The 23274-nt window shown below is 34.6% G+C and overlaps 2 long non-coding RNA genes across 2 annotated transcripts; both read left to right on the top strand.

The window, feature by feature from the left end:
* Nucleotides 1-300: 300 nt before the first annotated feature.
* Nucleotides 301-6403, top strand: LOC137201117 (uncharacterized). The gene is made up of 4 exons (XR_010932126.1): nucleotides 301-404; nucleotides 1444-1524; nucleotides 4899-5075; nucleotides 5170-6403. It is a non-coding gene; the product is annotated as an uncharacterized lncRNA (long non-coding RNA).
* Nucleotides 6404-14603: 8200 nt separating this feature from the next.
* On the top strand, nucleotides 14604-20653 carry LOC137201116 (uncharacterized). The gene is made up of 4 exons (XR_010932125.1): nucleotides 14604-14804; nucleotides 15839-15919; nucleotides 19297-19440; nucleotides 19535-20653. It is a non-coding gene; the product is annotated as an uncharacterized lncRNA (long non-coding RNA).
* Nucleotides 20654-23274: the final 2621 nt, after the last annotated feature.

The following is a 23274-nucleotide window of genomic DNA, read 5'->3' as shown; positions in this document are numbered from 1 at the left end:
AAGGGTAAGGTTTCATTAGCTACTTTCATTTCCTCAGAAGATAGACTGAGAACTCTTCATCTTACCTCACATGACCCTGTGCTATGACATTATGAAATATACTGTATCACTGCTGTATGTATAAGAGGCTTTACAGAGTGATTAAAGCAGACAGGCAAATGGAAAAGTATCAAAGATATTGTAATTATCACCAAATAAAAGTTGCATAGTTCAATGTCAATCTCTTTTCCAAGTCAGTAGTGAATGAAGTGATTTCAGTAAATGACACAAGTTCCTGTTGGGAGGGAGGGTACTAAATAAAAAGGATCTAACCACAGCCATTTTCTTAAGTCCTGCGTCGACACTGACAGAGTTAAGCCTGACAACTGGATCTTGCAGCCGTCCTTCAGAGGTCTTCATTCCAGGTGAGAATAGGTAATTGAAATAACATACTAAGGGGGATAAAATCTGCCTTCACCCCGACCTCTTCTGTAAAACCTTTTGTGGCTGTATATATCACACCATTTCCTCTGTTGCTATTTAGAAAGAACAGTCAGTATTTGTGTGACCAGATAATACAAATCCTCTCCTTCAGGAAAAAGTAAAAATGCACAAATAAGACTACTTATTAACTTATTACCATGTTCAATAACAACATTCTTTAATATCTAACGCCAATGTTTTTGAAATTCTTCTTTTTTTTTCTTTTTTTTTTTTTTTTACAATATCTGTGCATGACAGTTACAGTATGATTAAGGTTAGAGAAATATTGCGCTTATGGCAAATATAGTTAGGCAACTAACACTTGGTTAAGGGCAAGGAAGTTAAATTTATATGGTTTTGTTTTCCAGATTATGTTCACATGAAAGAAACATAATCTTTAATTGGATTATTCTCACAGGTAATGTTTTTTTAATGAATAAAGTGGTACATTTACTGTATGTACACCACTGAAGTTGTAAGGAGGTGGTCGAACATTTTCTGTATTCAACCAATGCACTGTTTTCTCCCAACCTTAACCAAGTGCAGTGAGTGCTTTAACATGACCATAAAAAATGTTTTAACAATGCTGTAGTTAGTTGCTACAAGTGTATAATATTGCAAGAGCAGATTTTGTAGGGAAAATATACATTTACTGATATGTTCAGTATGGACATTTTTCAACTTCCCAGATACGTTACTTAACAAGATTTCCTCATTATATTGATAAAAATATGTAATTTGGGAGGCATTGTCTTCCATGACATATTTATATGAAGTCCATTTATCATTTACAATTACAGTCAGCCAACACATCAGGTGAAAGATACCAGGTAATATGACAGTTGGTAAAGTATATTTGTATTTTGAGGGTGATAGGTAAAACTTACACCAGTTACTTTTGCTATATAGAGGTTGTATAAATTTAGGGACCTGAAACCTCGAGTGAACTGATCACTAAAGCTGTTTCTGTGTTGTATTTAGAGTGAGCTACAAGGAGCCACAGTGTGTTTGTCTGCTGTCATCTGATCACATCTGATCATCACACAGTATCTAACCCATCAGGTAAGAATGTTGTTCTGACAGAGCGCCACAGAAAAGCTAGTTACATTTAGCAGAAGTGACGACATCAATCTGTTGACAAGAAACCTGCAGAATGTTTGTCTAGTTGAGTTAACATGGCAAATAATTCAGTATTGGTTAATTTTGGTTGACATTTAATTTAATAAGCTATAAAAACGACAAGACCATGATTTTAAGCTCAGCCAAGTCCAATGTTTGTTGTGCTGTTACTACTTGCACACAGTGTGACATAAGACATAGATTTGAACTCTGCCTCATTAATTTTTTGGAACTTTGATGAAGTAGTAAAATCTTTTAAAACAAATCTACCTGATGTTTTTTTTGAGTAGTAATTTTGTTTGATATTCTTATTTGTTAGACAAGCTTTCTTGAATGTGGCATTGACTGCAGCCTTCAATTGTACATCCTGCAAAACCAGAGCTTGGTTTATAAATATCTATATAGCTATATCTATCTATCTATCTATCTATCTATCTATCTATCTATCTATCTATCTATACAGACATGGTTGAAAATATTGCATTTTATTAAAATTATGCACCATTCACTGACTAATCACATCAGTAAACAAATCTCTTGGCCCCATGGAAAAAAATACCTGTAAAAACATTTGTATGTTTGGTTGCATGTGTGAAGGGACTGAGAGTGATGAAAGATTTTGATCATTGTACACTGATATACAAGTTGCTTGGAAGGAGAGTTCCTGCAGAAACAGGTTTTGCCCTCCATCAACTGTATAAGTAGGTGACTTTCACGCCTGACAGTTAGAGCTTGCAGTCGTTCTTCAGAGGTGATCATTCCAGTTAAGAATAGTAATAATAATAATAATATATTTAATTTGTATGACGCTTTATATTCATAGTGAAAGTCAAAGTGCTACAGTATTGATAACATAGAAAACACAACATAAAGAAAATAGTAATAAGAGGTAAGATGAAAAGGCTTTCCTGAATAGAAAGGTTTTAAGGCCTTTTTTTTAAAAAAAAAACAGTCTAGGGTCCGTGCTGCCCTCCGATTGTTAGGAAAGCTGTTGCACAAGAGTGGTGCAAAGCTCGATCCCCCATGGTGCAGAGCTTAGTACTGGAGGCCTGGAGGAGCAAACTGTTGGCAGATCTGTGGGTGCAGACAGAGGTTTGTGGTGTGATCAATTCCTGTAGGTAGGGAGGCACATGTCTGTTGATGGATTTGTTTGTGAGTAGCAATTTAGTAATCAATCCTGAAGGAGACAGGGAGCCAGTACAATGAAAACAAAATTGGTGTTATATATTTGTGTTTTTGCAGTCTCTTCAGGCTGGTGGGTCCATATACTTAAAGATGACTTCTTACCATGAGCTACTACTTTTATCTACTTGCAACATAATGTTTCATTTGCTATTCTCACTGTGCTGGTGCTTGCAAAATTCCAGATTAGTGTAATTGTTCATATTGCCAAAGGATTTTAAATATTTCATATTGTGATACTTTAGGTGAGATATAAGAACACAGATTTACCTCACAGTTTTAGAGATTTACCTAACAATTTCATAATTACCCAACAAGACAGATAAGAATCTTCATCTCCCTCTGTAAAAAACATCACATGATCAGTTTTCTATCAAATATCATGGAGTTTTCGTGGGAATGAAAACATACATTTAATGGATTCCTTTTTTCATTGTCTATGTACAAAGACTTGCTCTGCTGTCAAAAACATTTGACTTGGAACAATAGTGATCATTCTTAGTAACTGTTTTTTATACTCGATACGGCAATACTCCTGATTCTCTGTATTTTTTAAAGTATAATTCTACTATTTTTGAACACTAATGTTTAAAACGTATCAATGAGTTTGTATATTTGTATTTTACCTTTTGTATGTCTTTTGGGTGTGGTTTTCATATAAGCCATTACAGGTTTCTACCACACCTTCACATGTACTTTTTATATTTCCTTCATGTGTTTTGTCTTTATGTGTGCAAAACAAATAAAACAAAACAAATAGATCCTAAGTAGGGTAGCCTTCAGTTTGCGGCCCATGATTGTCTCAGTTTTACATGTAAGCCTGTATAATATTATTAACTTGATTAGCAAAACAGCTTCCCCCCACTTGGGGGCAGTATATATATTTGTTATGCCAACAAATGCAAAACATGACAAAACATGACAATGCATGACAAATTATGGATTGTTTTGTGACTAAACAAAAGCAGCCAGAGAGAGAAAGACCAACCACTGTACAGGTTGAATTGAAACAGAAAGAAAAACATCACAATATGACATAATGTCAGTCGCTCAAAAATGATATATAATTATTTTGAGTGACAGATGCCGTGAAGCAGCCGTAGTAATTATGACCCAGAGCAGTGGCGCAGTGGAGATGACATCAGATTAGAAAATGCTGCTATGTGTCGTTCTGGAGTGCAAGTTCAAACAACGTATTTGGTTGTTTAAATTAAGAGATTTTTTGATTGAATTATTGTGAAACGCAAGATGAAAATGTGGTGGAAGAGAAGGGACAAACAAATGAATGTGAGGGAGAACAGGTTAGCAAAGGGAGAAAGTTTCACAACATAGAAAATAAGCACAGAAAGTTTCAGGAAAAATGGACAGATGAGCTTTTCTTCACTGATAACAACTCAGATCCACTGTGCTGACTATGCCAGCAGACATGCTCTGTTTTAAAACGGTGTAATTTGGAACAGCATTTAAAAAAAACATCGTACAAGCATCAGTGACAAATTTCCACCTGGCTAAGACCTGAGAAGGAATAAGAACTCACAAAATACCATAGAATCATTGCACTTTTTAGCTGCATCATTGTACAAAGCGCAACACAAGATAACAACATGGCAGACTGTAAATATTTATCTCAAAAAGACCCAACTACAAAACTAACTGTAATGGCAGTAGGGACAGGTAATGGAAATGAAGGGAACTGCATCTTGTTTCTGTTTGCTGCTATTAGCTGGTACAACCCTGAGTGTATGGATGCAGGTAAAGAGGGGGTTGGTTCTGGGACACTTTTTCTTTGGTAAGACAGGTCAAGGGACATTATCATGAAAAACTTTGCATACCAGAGGGATAGTGGAACTAGATAATGGTTGGATGGATGGTTGGACAACTGAGCAGGTCATGGCATTCAGAAGAAGCTGCCCATCAAGCCTAGATAAGCCTAAGCAGATCCAATGTAGATATCAGGTCAAGCTGCTGAGTATCAGCTCCAGCAACCATAGCCAATTTACTTGAGATACACTACGTCTGCCAAATATATCAATTTGTCCTCATTCTAAAAACTTTTTCTCTTGTAACATTAAAAATGCTGTCGTTCTTCTGCTTGATGTAACACTTTCTGTCTGTCTGTTAAAACAAAACTTAAGGAATCCACTCTGTGTCTTTGAACTGATCACCATGGCGGAAGCTATAGCAGAAACAGCAGCTGGAATTATTGGGGAGGCAACAGCGGTCGGTGCTGCAGTTGTTGAAGCTTCTCCCACACATCGCCAGTGCACCATTGACATTAAGAATGAATGCAAATTCAGCCTTTGTAATCCCAGGTATTTTGCACATTTTTTCACACATCTATGTTAAAATAAATAGTCAACAAATATCTTCAACTCATAAGTATTGTTCTACTGTTTCTATAACTAGGATGTACATTGAGAGTGGAGGCTGTGCCATACCTCTGTCACCTTTCATTGCCCCTTCCAAATGTGATGTCGTGGAGTTCAGCAAGACTCCTAACACAGCATGTGGATCTGTTGGCGTCCTCACTTATGATCTCCTGGAGGAGGATACAGACCAGCCCACTGAGAAAATAGCTGTCATGTTCTCTGTGCCCTTTGATTTTAATGTGTACTTAAACTGGTACGCAGTGGGAATCTTTGAAAAGAGCAAAGAGTGTGATCATGATCTTTTTAATGACATGTATTATAACACCAGCCCATCATTTGTCAGGGGTAAAGCGAACGGCCCAGCTCTCATTCAGGAGGGTGATCGTGTTAAAGTCATGGCAACAATGTCAGACTCCTACCAACCTGTCATGAAGGTGCAAGTCATGAACTGTGTGACTAAAATGTAAAATGTCAATCAATTACTAAATGACTCACTTGTGTATTTTACCACAATTCTGTTGTCATTTTACAAATTTATACAGATGGTTTTGGTGTAATCACATGGGCTGTCAGAGTAATACACTGATCTGGAAAAATGAAAACATTGTTCCAATGCATTCAAAAGGGGGGTTGCATCTATACTCATATATATTGAAATACAGCATTTTGAATGCCTCTCCTCCTTAGCCCCAAAAATAAAGAAAGCAGATAATATTGATATCATTCTGGATGGAAAACTCTATGTGAAATTTGGCTCAAAAACAACAACAAAAGTTCACAATTTGCAGTCAACACCACAGATGAGAACAGGCAATAATAAGGGTCTAAAGTAGGGTCTCAACATAAGTTATGCTATATGTGTTTTTTGGCTGTGTTATATCATTGAAAGGTTACTGACAGTTCCAAACTGATATGTATAAAATCTGTAACACCAAATAAATCTGTAAATTCTATCTCCTTGTATGTGTGTTTATAAAATAAAATAGAAAATGTAATGTAATAATATAATCAAACTAAACCTATGAATCATAGTCCAAATATTTATTAAAGAAAAGCTTAGTGTTAGGCATGTTTCAATAAGGGATTCTGATATGTACAAAGATGTCTCAGTACAGGCATATATTGAGAAAGAGATACTGAAGCATCATATGAAATTTTCAGTTGATTTCACTGAATACTTCAAATGAAATTGCTGAAGTATTTAAACAAACACTTTTGCAAAAGCTTTCCCCTTGTTTTTTATTACAGCAACAAGCAAAAATAATGTAGTTTTGAATACATGTCCATACAAAACAATTCCATATTTTGGGATATTAGTCAAATCTAACTGCCCGGCTGTACAGTGGTTACCTGTTTCTCTCACAGCAAGAACATCCTGGGTTTAAATTCAGTGGCTGGAAGGATGAATACATATCTAATTAATTAATTTAAGGAACATTATTCTATACCCATACACCATATATGCATTTATATTCAACTATGTATATATCTGTAAAGATATATGGACATACAGTACATAAACTGCAATTTTTGCAATGTTTTTAATATGTGTGTCATGTATGTACATGTATGTAACTTGGTTGGATATTGTGAGAGACAAGCATCGAGGTTCAGCTGTTTAACTTTTTAAACATAAATGTTTTCAAAACTATTGTCACTGCCACAATTTACACCTTTTATACACAATTTATGTGTCAAAATGAAGATCAAAGACAAGAGCTTCAAAGTGAAGTAAGGCAACCACTTAATTTATGTCAATGTTATTGAACTCAATGCTTTTAACAATTTACAGATATATTTCATAAAATCATGTTCAAAATAGGCTGTTGTTACCCACAGTGTAAAGTCTGTGTAACTTTTACTTTTTTTTTTAGTTTTTAGCAGTTGTTCAAATTTATAATAGCTGGGAATCGTTTAACTAACTCAAACAGGAAACTCATGTAGTAGAACTTGAAAGAGTGTCTGAAATTAAATTTCTTGGAGTAATAATAGATAATAAATTATGCTGCAATTAGTGAGGACTAATGCAAAATATCATTGTATCACAGTCAAAGGAGTTACTTTATGGAACAACTGCAGCGAGGAAATGAAAACATATAGAACATTTAATAAGTTTAAATAGATGTTTAAAAATAACATTTAATGGGTACGGTATGGAACTGGCATAGTAAGACGGTACAGGATGTGTAGGTTGTTTTTGATTTATGTTGTTTTGTTTGTTTATACTGACTGTGTCATTCTTGTTTTTGTTTTGAATGTTTTATTTTTGTTTGATTTGATTGATTTAATCAAGTTGTTTATGTTGAACACTGGGGCAGAAAGTTGGAATACTTACACTTAACATTAAGATTATTTATAAAATATATAAAAGGGGTAAGATTACATAAGTATTCACTTCTTTCTACTTACTCCTTTTCGGACATGGAATATTTATATATGTTCTTTATTGAAAGTTTGATGTATATGTTTGCTATTCATTTTATTAGTAATTCCTGTTTTTTTCTTATATATATATATATATATGTGTGTGTGTATATATATATATATATATATATATATATATTTAAATACGTACACACACACACACACACACACATATATATATATATACATGACATGACATACATGACATTACGACATTACAAATGAATGCTCTGACTATACCCTCTGTAAGCCCAGGTAACAGCAATTTTTATTTTTATCCCTTACATCAAAATAAGTTTTTTTCCAAAACATTCATTCATATTTTCCTACACTCTAGTGTATACATTGACAGTGGCTGCTACAACACACCTTTGCTGCCTCATATTGACTCATTTTCACCAGGGAGTGTGCTGTTTAATCCCAACATTCCTCGAGACACTGTTGCTATCTTCACTTATGATCTCCTCAACTAATCTTTATATAATGACTTATAAAAGTATCATATCTATCATTTTAATGCATTATCAGTGCTTTTCACTTATCAGGCAACGAGAACCCCCGCCAGGCCAAAAAAGTATTTTTTAATGCCAAAAATAATGCCAAATATCCATTCATTCAGAAATCAATAGCATTTGGGAGCCTCTGTGCAGCACTGTTCCAAAACGTGAGTTAACCTCTGTGTTGTTGCCTGGGAAACTCTTGGGAGTGTAGCTCCTTTTAAGGAATATTGCAGTGCATAATATTAATATGTGTGCGTAGTGGGTGAGTGAGTAGTTGAGTGAGAGAGCGAGTGGCAGAAAAGTGATGTGAATGTGAACGGAGCAGGTCAGTCTGATAGTAGATGTACAGTACAGACTACAGTGTGTAAGTTAAGAAATGCTGCAGCTTGTCAAGACCAAGAAAAGTCACCTCTGTTGTTTCCCCAACTGCTGGAAAAGTGAAGGGGGTTAGCTCCAAAGTTAGCAACAATGGGTTAGCCTAACCTGAAGACACTAAACAGAGAAATAGAGGACGGAGAAATGTCTGGCTGCTTAGTCTCCTGACTTTTACTCAGCGCACCCCCCCGCCCCCCGCCAACATAGGGGAAACACTAGTTACCCTAAGTGCATTAAAAGTTTTGCAAGTAAAAAGAGTAATTTAATACAAGTCACACGTATGAGTGGATACATATTTCTCTTTGCACAGAATTATTTTTAATAGCATATGTGATTAAAACTGTCACACTGTGCAGCCTTGTTATGTTATTCTATTTTATATCTTAATGAAATATATTCTAAAGTTTAATTATAATGAACCCTCTGGTTTCTTCAGGCCATTCAGACAGTAACATAGAGCATCTGGTCAATTTTCAAAATAAAACACCCTGTGCAGACTCCCCATTGTATATCAATAATAAACACAATTAAAACAGACAAATTAAGCAACCATTTAACTACGTGGCCCACTTACCAATGGTACAAAAATCAAGGAAAATGACCAAATCAACAAAATCTGAGCAAGTTAACAAAATTGGACAGTTTAGTTGCCCTGCTACTACAGTAATCACGGTAGCCTAAAGACGCTCTTTCAGCTTTGACTAGGCTGCAGTAATTCCTTTAGTAGTACAACTGAATTTAAAAGGTGCATGGCTTCCCTGTAGATAAAACGCTCTGCTTCTGAAACACTCCTGGTGGGATAGGACACCATGCAGAGGATGGAGCAAAACTGCGTCAGAGCTGAAATGCGGCGCACACACACTCAGTAGGATCCTGGCATTGAAGTAACTTATAATCACATTTTCATGCATTATGACAGTGATTATTGATTTACTATAAAATTATTATAATGTATTACAACTATGAGAATTATAATACACTGTGATCCTTGCAAAAAATGTCAGTGAATGACCTGCAATTATTAAGTATTGTGATTATATACCTTATGTCATTATAAAATGCTTTATAATGTGTTATGATTATTGTTATAAAGAGATATGAATATTTATGAGTGCTTAAAACTATAATTACACAGTGCTTTAAGCAGATTATAACACAATATAGGAATGTTTATAATGCATTATGGACATGGGCTTCATAGTAAGTGTTAGCATAAACATTTCTGAACTAAGTCTCTCCCCCTTTTTTTGTACACATACATTTCAAATAAATGCACGTTTCTGGCCTTGTATATTTTATAGTACATAAACATTAGTATTTAAGCCCATTTCAAATATGCACAAACTGCCTTAAGTGCTTTCCCAGGGCTACATCAGCAGCTTAGCATGTTGCACTCAGCCGAGCATCTAGGCTGCAATTAAGCCTAAGTGGTTAGCGGCTAAAAAGCTTAGCACCATCAGTTATATTCTCATCACGTCACACAAACATTATATCCTGACTGAATTTTGCTCCATCATACCTTTCAAGGTAAACTAACACATGATGAAATTATTTTGGAACAAAACCTTAATGCTAACCAGCTAACCTGAAGTGGCTAACTCACCAGGATAACTCATAACAGCGGTCCTGTGGAACTTTCTTTTAAACAAACAAAAGTTATGTTTACATTCACTCACCAAAAAACACTGTGTGTATCATTGAGGTCTAACAAACGTGTTTTGCACAATACAAACAACATGGGGACCCCCTTCTAAAAACATTGCTCTACAGCATTACTAGTGGTCAGAAACTTCACAGGCTGCCTTTAAAAATATAATTGTTGTTGTTATTATGTGATAAGTAGTATTAAGACATAACACAATGTTTATGGTAACTAATGTATTTTCCTCAGTCTTTTGCTCACAATTAATTTGTTTCCATTCTGTATTTGGTTTTATTTAATGACAGCTTTTTAAAGGAAAACTACAGTTTATTAGAACCTGCATTTTATTTTCGTAGCCATGATAACACTGTACTTACCAAAGTAACTGAGATCTCACAGAGCCACAACATTTCTTAAAATGGTCCAATGTGATAACTGGTGCAAGAATTATTGAGTTTAATGTGTGCTAAATAAATTGCCACAGTCTCAAAATGCAACCAAAGAGAACAGGAAGTCCCTGAAAAAAATAACGGCTCTGTGTCCACATCACATTCTATTAACTCTCATGATATTCATTCTTTGAAATGGAAAGAGGGGAAGGCTTCGTTGGCTACTTTACTTTTCTCAGAAGATAGACTGAGAACTCTTCTTCTTACCTCACATGACCCTGTGCTGTGATACTACGAAATATACTGTATTACTGCTGTATGTATAAGAGGCTTTACAAAGGCAAATGGAAAAATAGAGATACTGTATATATTTATATAAATCCAAAAACATTTAGTGAAGTAACGTATGTATAATTTGGTTATGCTTTATCTTATTGGTCCATAATACTTAATAATTTCCTTGTAAATATATTCAAATAAAGGACAAATGTTTACTTAAGTGTAAATCGAACTTTTATTTCTCAGTAATTCCTCTGGAAATCAACAACTGCTTTTAAACAACAAAAAATTACAGTCTGAGAACATGGTGTCTCCTTTCCCTGTGAGGAAATAACAGACCTGTAAAATAAAATGTTACCCATAATTTTATCAGATTTGGTAATGCAGTCACAGAAATGATGATGAATATGTGTCCATTATCATTAAGCAGAAATAGAAACACTGTGTGTATTACTGGATGTTTAATCTGTCCCTGCATGCTATATCTGTTATTGTTGGAGATAGTGTAATTATCACCAGAAAATACAGTAGTTTAGGTGAACATTTTCAGGACTGTGTGAGTTAGATGATTAAAATAATTTTCAATGATTTATTTATTTATTCAGTGCCTGTTTTGAGTTGCTGTTTGATCTTTTGTTGTTCAGGTCTTTTACTTTTAAAAAAAAAAACTTTTATGGGTCCTTCTTGGTCTCAGGAAGTATGTTTTTTAAAGGGGCCCCAAGAAACTTTCTTGTAAACAAACAAAAGTTATGTTTACATTCACTCACCAAAAAACACTGTGTGTATCATTGAGGTCTAACAAACTTATTGTACACAATATAAACAACATGGGGACCCCCTTTTAAAAACATTGCTCCATAGTGCTGCTAGTGGTCAGAAACTTCACAGGGTGCCTTTAAAGACATAATTGTAGTTGTTGTTACATGATAAATAGTGTAAAGACATAACATAATATTTATGGTATCTAATTTATTTTGTTCAATCTGTTACTCACAATTCATTTGTTTCCATTCTGTATTTGGTTTTATTTAATGACAGCTTTTTAAAGGAAAACTACAATTTATTAAAACCTGTGACTTATTTTCGTAGCAATGACAACACTGTACCAACCAAAGTAATTGAGATCTCGGAACACCACAACATTGCTGAAAATGGTCTAACGTGATAACTAGTGCAACAATTATTGAGTTTAATGTGTGCTAAATAGAGTCCCACAGTCTCAAAATGCAACCAAAGAGAACAGGAAGTCCCTGAAAAAGTAAAGGCTCTGTGTCCACATCACATTCTGTTAACTCTCATGATATTCATTCTTGGAAAGAGGGGAAGGCTTCGTTGGCTACTTTAATTTTCTCAGAAGATAGACTGAGAACTCTTCTTCTAACCTCACATGACCCTGTGCTGTGATACTACGAAATATACTGTATTACTGCTGTATGTATAAGAGGCTTTACATAGTGATTAAAGCAGACAGGCAAATGGAAAAGTAGAGATACTATATATATTTATATCAAACCAAAAACATTTAGTGAAGTCACGTATGTATAATTTGGTTATGCTTTATCTTATTGGTCCATAATACTTAATAATTTCCTTGTAAATATATTCAAATAAAGGACAAATGTTTACTTAAGTGTAAATGGAAATTTTCTTTCACAGTAATTCCTCTGGAAATCAACAACTGCTTTTAAATAACAAAAAATTACAGTCTCAGCACATGGTGTCCCTTTCCCTGTAATCAGACCAAATTACATGGCTTTTTTCTATGAAACTTCTAAGAAATTAAGGAAATAACAGACCTGTAAAATAAAATGTTGCCCATAATTTTATCAGATTTGGTAATGCAGTCACAGAAATGACGATGAATATGTGTGTATTACTGGTTGTCTAATCTGTCCCTGCATGCTGTATCTTTTATTGTTGGAGATATTGTAATTATCACCAGAAAGTAGAATAATTTAGGTGAACTTTTTCAAGACTATGTGAATGACTTATTTATTTACTCAGTGTCTGTTTTGAGCTGCTGCTTGGTCTTTTGTTGTTCAGGTCTTTTACTTTTTAAAAAAACTTTTATGGGTCCTTCTTGGTCTCAGGAAGTATTGTTCTTAAAGCGATCCTGTGGAACTTTCTTTTAAACAAACAAAAGTTATGTTTACATTCACTCACCAAAAAACACTGTGTGTATCATTGAGGTCTAACAAACGTGTTTTGCACAATACAAACAACATGGGGACCCCCTTCTAAAAACATTGCTCTACAGCATTACTAGTGGTCAGAAACTTCACAGGCTGCCTTTAAAAATATAATTGTTGTTGTTATTATGTGATAAGTAGTATTAAGACATAACACAATGTTTATGGTAACTAATGTATTTTCCTCAGTCTTTTGCTCACAATTAATTTGTTTCCATTCTGTATTTGGTTTTATTTAATGACAGCTTTTTAAAGGAAAACTACAGTTTATTAGAACCTGCATTTTATTTTCGTAGCCATGATAACACTGTACTTACCAAAGTAACTGAGATCTCACAGAGCCACAACATTTCTTAAAATGGTCCAATGTGATAACTGGTGCAAGAATTATTGAGTTTAATGTGTGCTAAATAAATTCCCACAGTCTCAAAATGCAACCAAAGAGAACAGGAAGTCCCTGAAAAAAATAACGGCTCTGTGTCCACATCACATTCTATTAACTCTCATGATATTCATTCTTTGAAATGGAAAGAGGGGAAGGCTTCGTTGGCTACTTTACTTTTCTCAGAAGATAGACTGAGAACTCTTCTTCTTACCTCACATGACCCTGTGCTGTGATACTACGAAATATACTGTATTACTGCTGTATGTATAAGAGGCTTTACAAAGGCAAATGGAAAAATAGAGATACTGTATATATTTATATAAATCCAAAAACATTTAGTGAAGTCATGGATGCATAATTTGGTTATGCTTCATCTTATTGGTCCATAATACTTGATTTCCTAGTAAACATATTCAAATGAAGAATTAATGTTTACTTGGGTGTGAATCGAACTTTTATTTCTCAGTAATTCCTCTGGAAATCAACAACTGCTTTTAAACAACAAAAAATTACAGTCTGAGAACATGGTGTCTCCTTTCCCTGTGAGGAAATAACAGACCTGTAACATAAAATGTTGCCCATAATTTTATCAGATTTGGTAATGCAGTCACAGAAATGATGATGAATATGTGTCCATTATCATTAAGCAGAAATAGAAACACTGTGTGTATTACTGGATGTTTAATCTGTCCCTGCATGCTATATCTCTTATTGTTGGAGATAGTGTAATTATCACCAGAAAATACAGTAGTTTAGGTGAACATTTTCAGGACTGTGTGAGTTAGATGATTAAAATAATTTTCAATGATTTATTTATTTATTCAGTGTCTGTTTTGAGTTGCTGTTTGATCTTTTGTTGTTCAGGTCTTTTACTTTTAAAAAAAAAACTTTTATGGGTCCTTAATGACAGCTTTTTAAAGGAAAAATACAGTTTATTAGAACCCGCATTTTATTTTCGTAGCCATGATAACTGGTGCAAGAATTATTGAGTTTAATGTGTGCTAAATAAATTCCCACAGTCTCAAAATGCAACCAAAGAGAACAGGAAGTCCCTGAAAAGATTTCTATTAATTCTTTGAAAAAAGGGTAAGGTTTCATTAGCTACTTTCATTTCCTCGGAAGACTGAGAACTCTTCATCTTACCTCACATGACACTGTGCTATGACATTATGAAATATACTGTATTACTGCTGTATGTATAAGAGGCTTTACAGAGTGATTAAAGCAGACAGGCAAATGGAAAAGTATCAAAGATATTGTAATTATCACCAAATAAAAGTTGCATAGTTTAAACTTCAATGTCAATCTCTTTTCCAAGTCAGTAGTGAATGAAGTGATTTCAGTAAATGACACAAGTTCCTGTTGGGAGGGAGGGTACTAAATAAAAAGGATCTAACCACAGCCATTTTCTTAAGTCCTGCGTCGACACTGACAGAGTTAAGCCTGACAACTGGATCTTGCAGCCGTCCTTCAGAGGTCTTCATTCCAGGTGAGAATAGGTAATTGAAATAGCATACTAAGGGGGATAAAATCTGCCTTCACCCCGACCTCTTCTGTAAAACCTTTTGTGGCTGTATATATCACACCATTTCCTCCGTTGCTATTTAGAAAGAACAGTCAGTATTTGTGTGACCAGATAATACAAATCCTCTCCTTCAGGAAAAAGTAAAAATGCACAAATAAGACTACTTATTAACTTATTACCATGTTCAATAACAACATTCTTTAATATCTAACGCCAATGTTTTTGAAATTCTTCTTTTTTTTCTTTTTTTTTTTTACAATATCTGTGCATGACAGTTACAGTATGATTAAGGTTAGAGAAATATTGCGCTTATGGCAAATATAGTTAGGCAACTAACACTTGGTTAAGGGCAAGGAAGTTAAATTTATATGGTTTTGTTTTCCAGATTATGTTCACATGAAAGAAACATAATCTTTAATTGGATTATTCTCACAGGTAATGTTTTTTTAATGAATAAAGTGGTACATTTACTGTATGTACACCACTGAAGTTGTAAGGAGGTGGTCGAACATTTTCTGTATTCAACCAATGCACTGTTTTCTCCCAACCTTAACCAAGTGCAGTGAGTGCTTTAACATGACCATAAAAAATGTTTTAACAATGCTGTAGTTAGTTGCTACAAGTGTATAATATTGCAAGAGCAGGTTTTGTAGGGAAAATATACATTTACTGATATGTTCAGTATGGACATTTTTCAACTTCCCAGATACGTTACTTAACAAGATTTCCTCATTATATTGATAAAAATATGTAATTTGGGAGGCATTGTCTTCCATGACATATTTATATGAAGTCCATTTATCATTTACAATTACAGTCAGCCAACACATCAGGTGAAAGATACCAGGTAATATGACAGTTGGTAAAGTATATTTGTATTTTGAGGGTGATAGGTAAAACTTACACCAGTTACTTTTGCTATATAGTGGTTGTATAAATTTAGGGACCTGAAACCTCGAGTGAACTGATCACTAAAGCTGTTTCTGTGTTGTATTTAGAGTGAGCTACAAGGAGCCACAGTGTGTTTGTCTGCTGTCATCTGATCACATCTGATCATCACACAGTATCTAACCCATCAGGTAAGAATGTTGTTCTGACAGAGCGCCACAGAAAAGCTAGTTACATTTAGCAGAAGTGACGACATCAATCTGTTGACAAGAAACCTGCAGAATGTTTGTCTAGTTAAGTTAACATGGCAAATAATTCAGTATTGGTTACTTTTGGTTGAAATTTAATTTAATAAGCTATAAAAACGACAAGACCATGATTTTAAGCTCAGCCAAGTCCAATGTTTGTTGTGCTGTTACTACTTGCACACAGTGTGACATAGATTTGAACTCTGCCTCATTAATTTTTTAGAACTTCGATGAAGTAGTAAAATCTTTTAAAACAAATCTACCTGATGTTTTTTTTTGAGTAGTAATTTTGTTTGATATTCTTATTTGTTAGACAAGCTTTCTTGAATGTGGCATTGACTGCAGCCTTCAATTGTACATCCTGCAAAACCAGAGCTTGGTTTATAAATATCTATATAGCTATATCTATCTATCTATCTATCTATCTATCTATCTATCTATCTATCTATCTATCTATCTATACAGACATGGTTGAAAATATTGCATTTTATTAAAATTATGCACCATTCACTGACTAATCACATCAGTAAACAAATCTCTTGGCCCCATGGAAAAAAATACCTGTAAAAACATTTGTATGTTTGGTTGCATGTGTGAAGGGACTGAGAGTGATGAAAGATTTTGATCATTGTACACTGATATACAAGTTGCTTGGAAGGAGAGTTCCTGCAGAAACAGGTTTTGCCCTCCATCAACTGTATAAGTAGGTGACTTTCACGCCTGACAGTTAGAGCTTGCAGTCGTTCTTCAGAGGTGATCATTCCAGTTAAGAATAGTAATAATAATAATAATATATTTAATTTGTATGACGCTTTATATTCATAGTGAAAGTCAAAGTGCTACAGTATTGATAACATAGAAAACACAACATAAAGAAAATAGTAATAAGAGGTAAGATGAAAAGGCTTTCCTGAATAGAAAGGTTTTAAGGCCTTTTTTTTAAAAAAAAAACAGTCTAGGGTCCGTGCTGCCCTCCGATTGTTAGGAAAGCTGTTGCACAAGAGTGGTGCAAAGCTCGATCCCCCATGGTGCAGAGCTTAGTACTGGAGGCCTGGAGGAGCAAACTGTTGGCAGATCTGTGGGTGCAGACAGAGGTTTGTGGTGTGATCAATTCCTGTAGGTAGGGAGGCACATGTCTGTTGATGGATTTGTTTGTGAGTAGCAATTTAGTAATCAATCCTGAAGGAGACAGGGAGCCAGTACAATGAAAACAAAATTGGTGTTATATATTTGTGTTTTTGCAGTCTCTTCAGGCTGGTGGGTCCATATACTTAAAGATGACTTCTTACCATGAGCTACTACTTTTATCTACTTGCAACATAATGTTTCATTTGCTATTCTCACTGTGCTGGTGCTTGCAAAATTCCAGATTAGTGTAATTGTTCATATTGCCAAAGGATTTTAAATATTTCATATTGTGATACTTTAGGTGAGATATAAGAACACAGATTTACCTCACAGTTTTAGAGATTTACCTAACAATTTCATAATTACCCAACAAGACAGATAAGAATCTTCACCTTCCTTTGTAAAAAACATCGCATGATCAGTTTTCTATCAAATATCATGGCGTTTTCGTGGGGAATGAAAACATACATTTAATGAATTCCTTTTTTCATTGTCTATGTACAAAGACTTGCTCTGCTGTCAAAAACATTTGACTTGGAACAATAGTGATCATTCTTAGTAACTGTTTTTTATACTCGATACGGCAATACTCCTGATTCTCTGTATTTTTTAGAGTATAATTCTACTATATTTGAACACTAATGTTTAAAACGTATCAATGAGTTTGTATATTTGTATTTTACCTTTTGTATGTCTTTTGGGTGTGGTTTTCATATAAGCCATTACAGGTTTCTACCACACCTTCACATGTACTTTTTATATTTCCTTCATGTGTTTTGTCTTTATGTGTGTGAAACAAATAAAACAAAACAAATAGATCCTAAGTAGAGTAGCCTTCAGTTTGCGGCCCATGATTGTCTCAGTTTTACATGTAAGCCTGTATAATATTATTAACTTGATTAGCAAAACAGCTTCCCCCCACTTGGGGCCAGTATATATATTTGTTATGCCAACAAATGCAAAACATGACAAAACATGACAATACATGACAAATTATGGATTGTTTTGTGACTAAACAAAAGCAGCCAGAGAGAGAAAGACCAACTACTGTACAGGTTGAATTGAAACAGAAAGAAAAACATCACAATATGACATAATGTCAGTCGCTCAAAAATGACATATAATTATTTTGAGTGACAGATGCCGTGAAGCAGCTGTAGTAATTATGACCCAGAGCAGTGGCGCAGTGGAGATGACATCAGATTAGAAAATGCTGCTATGTGTCGTTCTGGAGTGCAAGTTCAAACAACGTATTTGGTTGTTTAATTTAAGAGATTTTTTGATTGAATTATTGTGAAACGCAAGATGAAAATGTGGTGGAAGAGAAGGGACAAACAAATGAATGTGAGGGAGAACAGGTTAGCAAAGGGAGAAAGTTTCACAACATAGAAAATAAGCACAGAAAGTTTCAGGAAAAATGGACAGATGAGCTTTTCTTCACCAATAACAACTCAGATCCACTGTGCTGACTATGCCAGCAGACATGCTCTGTTTTAAAACGGTGTAATTTGGAACAGCATTTAAAAAAAACATCGTACAAGCATCAGTGAGAAATTTCCACCTGGCTAAGACCTGAGAAGGAATAAGAACTCACAAAATACCATGGAATCATTGCACTTTTTAGCTGCATCATTGTACAAAGCGCAACACAAGATAACAACATGGCAGACTGTAAATATTTATCTCAAAAAGACCCAACTACAAAACTAACTGTAATGGCAGTAGGGACAGGTAATGGAAATGAAGGGAACTGCATCTTGTTTCTGTTTGCTGCTATTAGCTGGTACAACCCTGAGTGTATGGATGCAGGTAAAGAGGGGGTTGGTTCTGGGACACTTTTTCTTTGCTAAGACAGGTCAAGGGACATTATCATGAAAAACTTTGCATACCAGAGGGATAGTGGAACTAGATAATGGTTGGATGGATGGTTGGACAACTGAGCAGGTCATGGCATTCAGAAGAAGCTGCCCATCAAGCCTAGATAAGCCTAAGCAGATCCAATGTAGATATCAGGTCAAGCTGCTGAGTATCGGCTCCAGCAACCATAGCCAAAATACTTGAGATACACTACGTCTGCCAAATATATCAATTTGTCCTCATTCTAAAAACTTTTTCTCATGAAACATTAAAAATGCTGTTGTTCTTCTGCTTGACGTAACACTTTCTGTCTGTCTGTTAAAACAAAATTTAAGGAATCCACTCTGTGTCTTTGAACTGATCACCATGGCGGAAGTTATAGCAGAAACAGCAGCTGAAATTATTGAAGCTTCTCCCACACATCGCCAGTGCACCATTGACATTAAGAATGAATGCAAATTCAGCCTTTGTAATCCCAGGTATTTTGCACATTTTTTCACACATCTATGTTAAAATAAATAGTCAACAAATATCTTCAACTCATAAGTATTGTTCTACTGTTTCTATAACTAGGATGTACATTGAGAGTGGAGGCTGTGCCATACCTCTGTCACCTTTCATTGCCCCTTCCAAATGTGATGTCGTGGAGTTCAGCAAGACTCCTAACACAGCATGTGGATCTGTTGGCGTCCTCACTTATGATCTCCTGGAGGAGGATACAGACCAGCCCACTGAGAAAATAGCTGTCATGTTCTCTGTGCCCTTTGACTTTAATATATACTCAAACTGGTACGCAGTGGGAATCTTTGAAAAGAGCAAAGAGTGTGATCATGATCTTTTTAATGACATGTATTATAACACCAGCCCATCATTTGTCAGGGGTAAAGCGAACAGCCCAGCTCTCATTCAGGAGGGTGATCGTGTTAAAGTCATGGCAACAATGTCAGACTCCTACCAACCTGTCATGAAGGTGCAAGTCATGAACTGTGTGACTAAAATGTAAAATGTCAATCAATTACTAAATGACTCACTTGTGTATTTTACCACAATTCTGTTGTCGTTTTACAAATTTATACAGATGGTTTTGGTGTAATCACATGGGCTGTCAGAGTAATACACTGATCTGGAAAAATGAAAACATTGTTCCAATGCATTCAAAAGGGGGGTTGCATCTATACTAATATATATTGAAATACAGCATTTTGAATGCCTCTCCTCCTTAGCCCCAAAAATAAAGAAAGCAGATAATATTGATATCATTCTGGATGGAAAACTCTATGTGAAATTTGGCTCAAAAACAACAACAAAAGTTCACAATTTGCAGTCAACACCACAGATGAGAACAGGCAATAATAAGGGTCTAAAGTAGGGTCTCAACATAAGTTATGCTATATGTGTTTTTTGGCTGTGTTATATCATTGAAAGGTTACTGACAGTTCCAAACTGATATGTATAAAATCTGTAACACCAAATAAATCTGTAAATTCTATCTCCTTGTATGTGTGTTTATAAAATAAAATAGAAAATGTAATGTAATAATATAATCAAACTAAACCTATGAATCATAGTCCAAATATTTATTAAAGAAAAGCTTAGTGTTAGGCATGTTTCAATAAGGGATTCTGATATGTACAAAGATGTCTCAGTACAGGCATATATTGAGAAAGAGATACTGAAGCATCATATGAAATTTTCAGTTGATTTCACTGAATACTTCAAATGAAAGTAAACAAGTATTTAAACAAACACTTTTGCAAAAGCTTTCTCCTTGTTTTTTATTACAGCAACGAGCAAAAATAATGTAGTTTTGAATACATGTCCATACAAAACAATTCCATATTTTGGGATATTAGTCAAATCTAACTGCCCAGCTGTACAGTGGTTACCTGTTTCTCTCACAGCAAGAACATCCTGGGTTTAAATTCAGTGGCTGGAAGGATGAATACATATCTAATTAATTAATTTAAGGAACATTATTCTATACCCATACACCATATATGCATTTATATTCAACTATGTATATATCTGTAAAGATATATGGACATACAGTACATAAACTGCAATTTTTGCAATGTTTTTAATATGTGTGTCATGTATGTACATGTATGTAACTTGGTTGGATATTGTGAGAGACAAGCATCTAGGTTCAGCTGTTTAACTTTTTAAACATAAATGTTTTCAAAACTATTGTCACTGCCACAATTTACACCTTTTATACACAATTTATGTGTCAAAATGAAGATCAAAGACAAGAGCTTCAAAGTGAAGTAAGGCAACCACTTAATTTATGTCAATGTTATTGAACTCAATGCTTTTAACAATTTACAGATATATTTCATAAAATCATGTTCAAAATAGGCTGTTGTTACCCACAGTGTAAAGTCTGTGTAACTTTTACTTTTTTTTTTAGTTTTTAGCAGTTGTTCAAATTTATAATAGCTGGGAATCGTTTAACTAACTCAAACAGGAAACTCATGTAGTAGAACTTGAAAGAGTGTCTGAAATTAAATTTCTTGGAGTAATAATAGATAATAAATTATGCTGCAATTAGTGAGGACTAATGCAAAATATCATTGTATCACAGTCAAAGGAGTTACTTTATGGAACAACTGCAGCGAGGAAATGAAAACATATAGAACATTTAATAAGTTTAAATAGATGTTTAAAAATAACATTTAATGGGTACGGTATGGAACTGGCATAGTAAGACGGTACAGGATGTGTAGGTTGTTTTTGATTTATGTTGTTTTGTTTGTTTATACTGACTGTGTCATTCTTGTTTTTGTTTTGAATGTTTTATTTTTGTTTGATTTGATTGATTTAATCAAGTTGTTTATGTTGAACACTGGGGCAGAAAGTTGGAATACTTACACTTAACATTAAGATTATTTATAAAATATATAAAAGGGGTAAGACTACATAAGTATTCACTTCTTTCTACTTACTCCTTTTCGGACATGGAATATTTATATATGTTCTTTATTGAAAGTTTGATGTATATGTTTGCTATTCATTTTATTAGTAATTCCTGTTTTTTTCTTATATATATATATGTGTGTTTGTATATATATATATATATATATTTAAATACGTACACACACACACACACACACACACACACACACATATATATACATGACATGACATACATGACATTACGACATTACAAATGAATGCTCTGACTATACCCTCTGTAAGCCCAGGTAACAGCAATTTTTATTTTTATCCCTTACATCAAAATAAGTTTTTTTTCCAAAACATTCATTCATATTTTCCTACACTCTAGTGTATACATTGACAGTGGCTGCTACTACACACCTTTGCTGCCTCATATTGACTCATTTTCACCAGGGAGTGTGCTGTTTAATCCCAACATTCCTCGAGACACTGTTGCTATCTTCACTTAAGATCTCCTCAACTAATCTTTATATAATGACTTATAAAAGTATCATATCTATCATTTTAATGCATTATCAGTGCTTTTCACTTATCAGGCAACGAGAACCCCCGCCAGGCCAAAAAAGTATTTTTTAATGCCAAAAATAATGCCAAATATCCATTCATTCAGAAATCAATAGCATTTGGGAGCCTCTGTGCAGCGCTGTTCCAAAACGTGAGTTAACCTCTGTGTTGTTGCCTGGGAAACTCTTGGGAGTGTAGCTCCTTTTAAGGAATATTGCAGTGCATAATATTAATATGTGTGCGTAGTGGGTGAGTGAGTAGTTGAGTGAGAGAGCGAGTGGCAGAAAAGTGATGTGAATGTGAACGGAGCAGGTCAGTCTGATAGTAGATGTACAGTACAGACTACAGTGTGTAAGTTAAGAAATGCTGCAGCTTGTCAAGACCAAGAAAAGTCACTTCTGTTGTTTCCCCAACTGCTGGAAAAGTGAAGGGGGTTAGCTCCAAAGTTAGCAACAATGGGTTAGCCTAACCTGAAGACACTAAACAGAGAAATAGAGGACGGAAAAAATGTCTGGCTGCTTAGTCTCCTGACTTTTACTCAGCGCACCTCCCCGCCCCCCGCCAACATAGGGGAAACACTAGTTACCCTAAGTGCATTAAAAGTTTTGCAAGTAAAAAGAGTAATTTAATACAAGTCACACGTATGAGTGGATACATATTTCTCTTTGCACAGAATTATTTTTAATAGCATATGCGATTGAAACTGTCACACTGTGCAGCCTTGTTATGTTATTCTATTTTATATCTTAATGAAATATATTCTAAAGTTTAATTATAATGAACCCTCTGGTTTCTTCAGGCCATTCAGACAGTAACATAGAGCATCTGGTCAATTTTCAAAATAAAACACC

Source organism: Thunnus thynnus, chromosome 17 (genome assembly GCF_963924715.1).
Source record: "Thunnus thynnus chromosome 17, fThuThy2.1, whole genome shotgun sequence".
NCBI classification, from domain to species: Eukaryota; Metazoa; Chordata; class Actinopteri; order Scombriformes; family Scombridae; genus Thunnus; species Thunnus thynnus.
The sequence above is the reverse complement of the archived record's forward strand: the minus strand, read 5'-3'. Positions and strand labels throughout refer to the sequence as shown.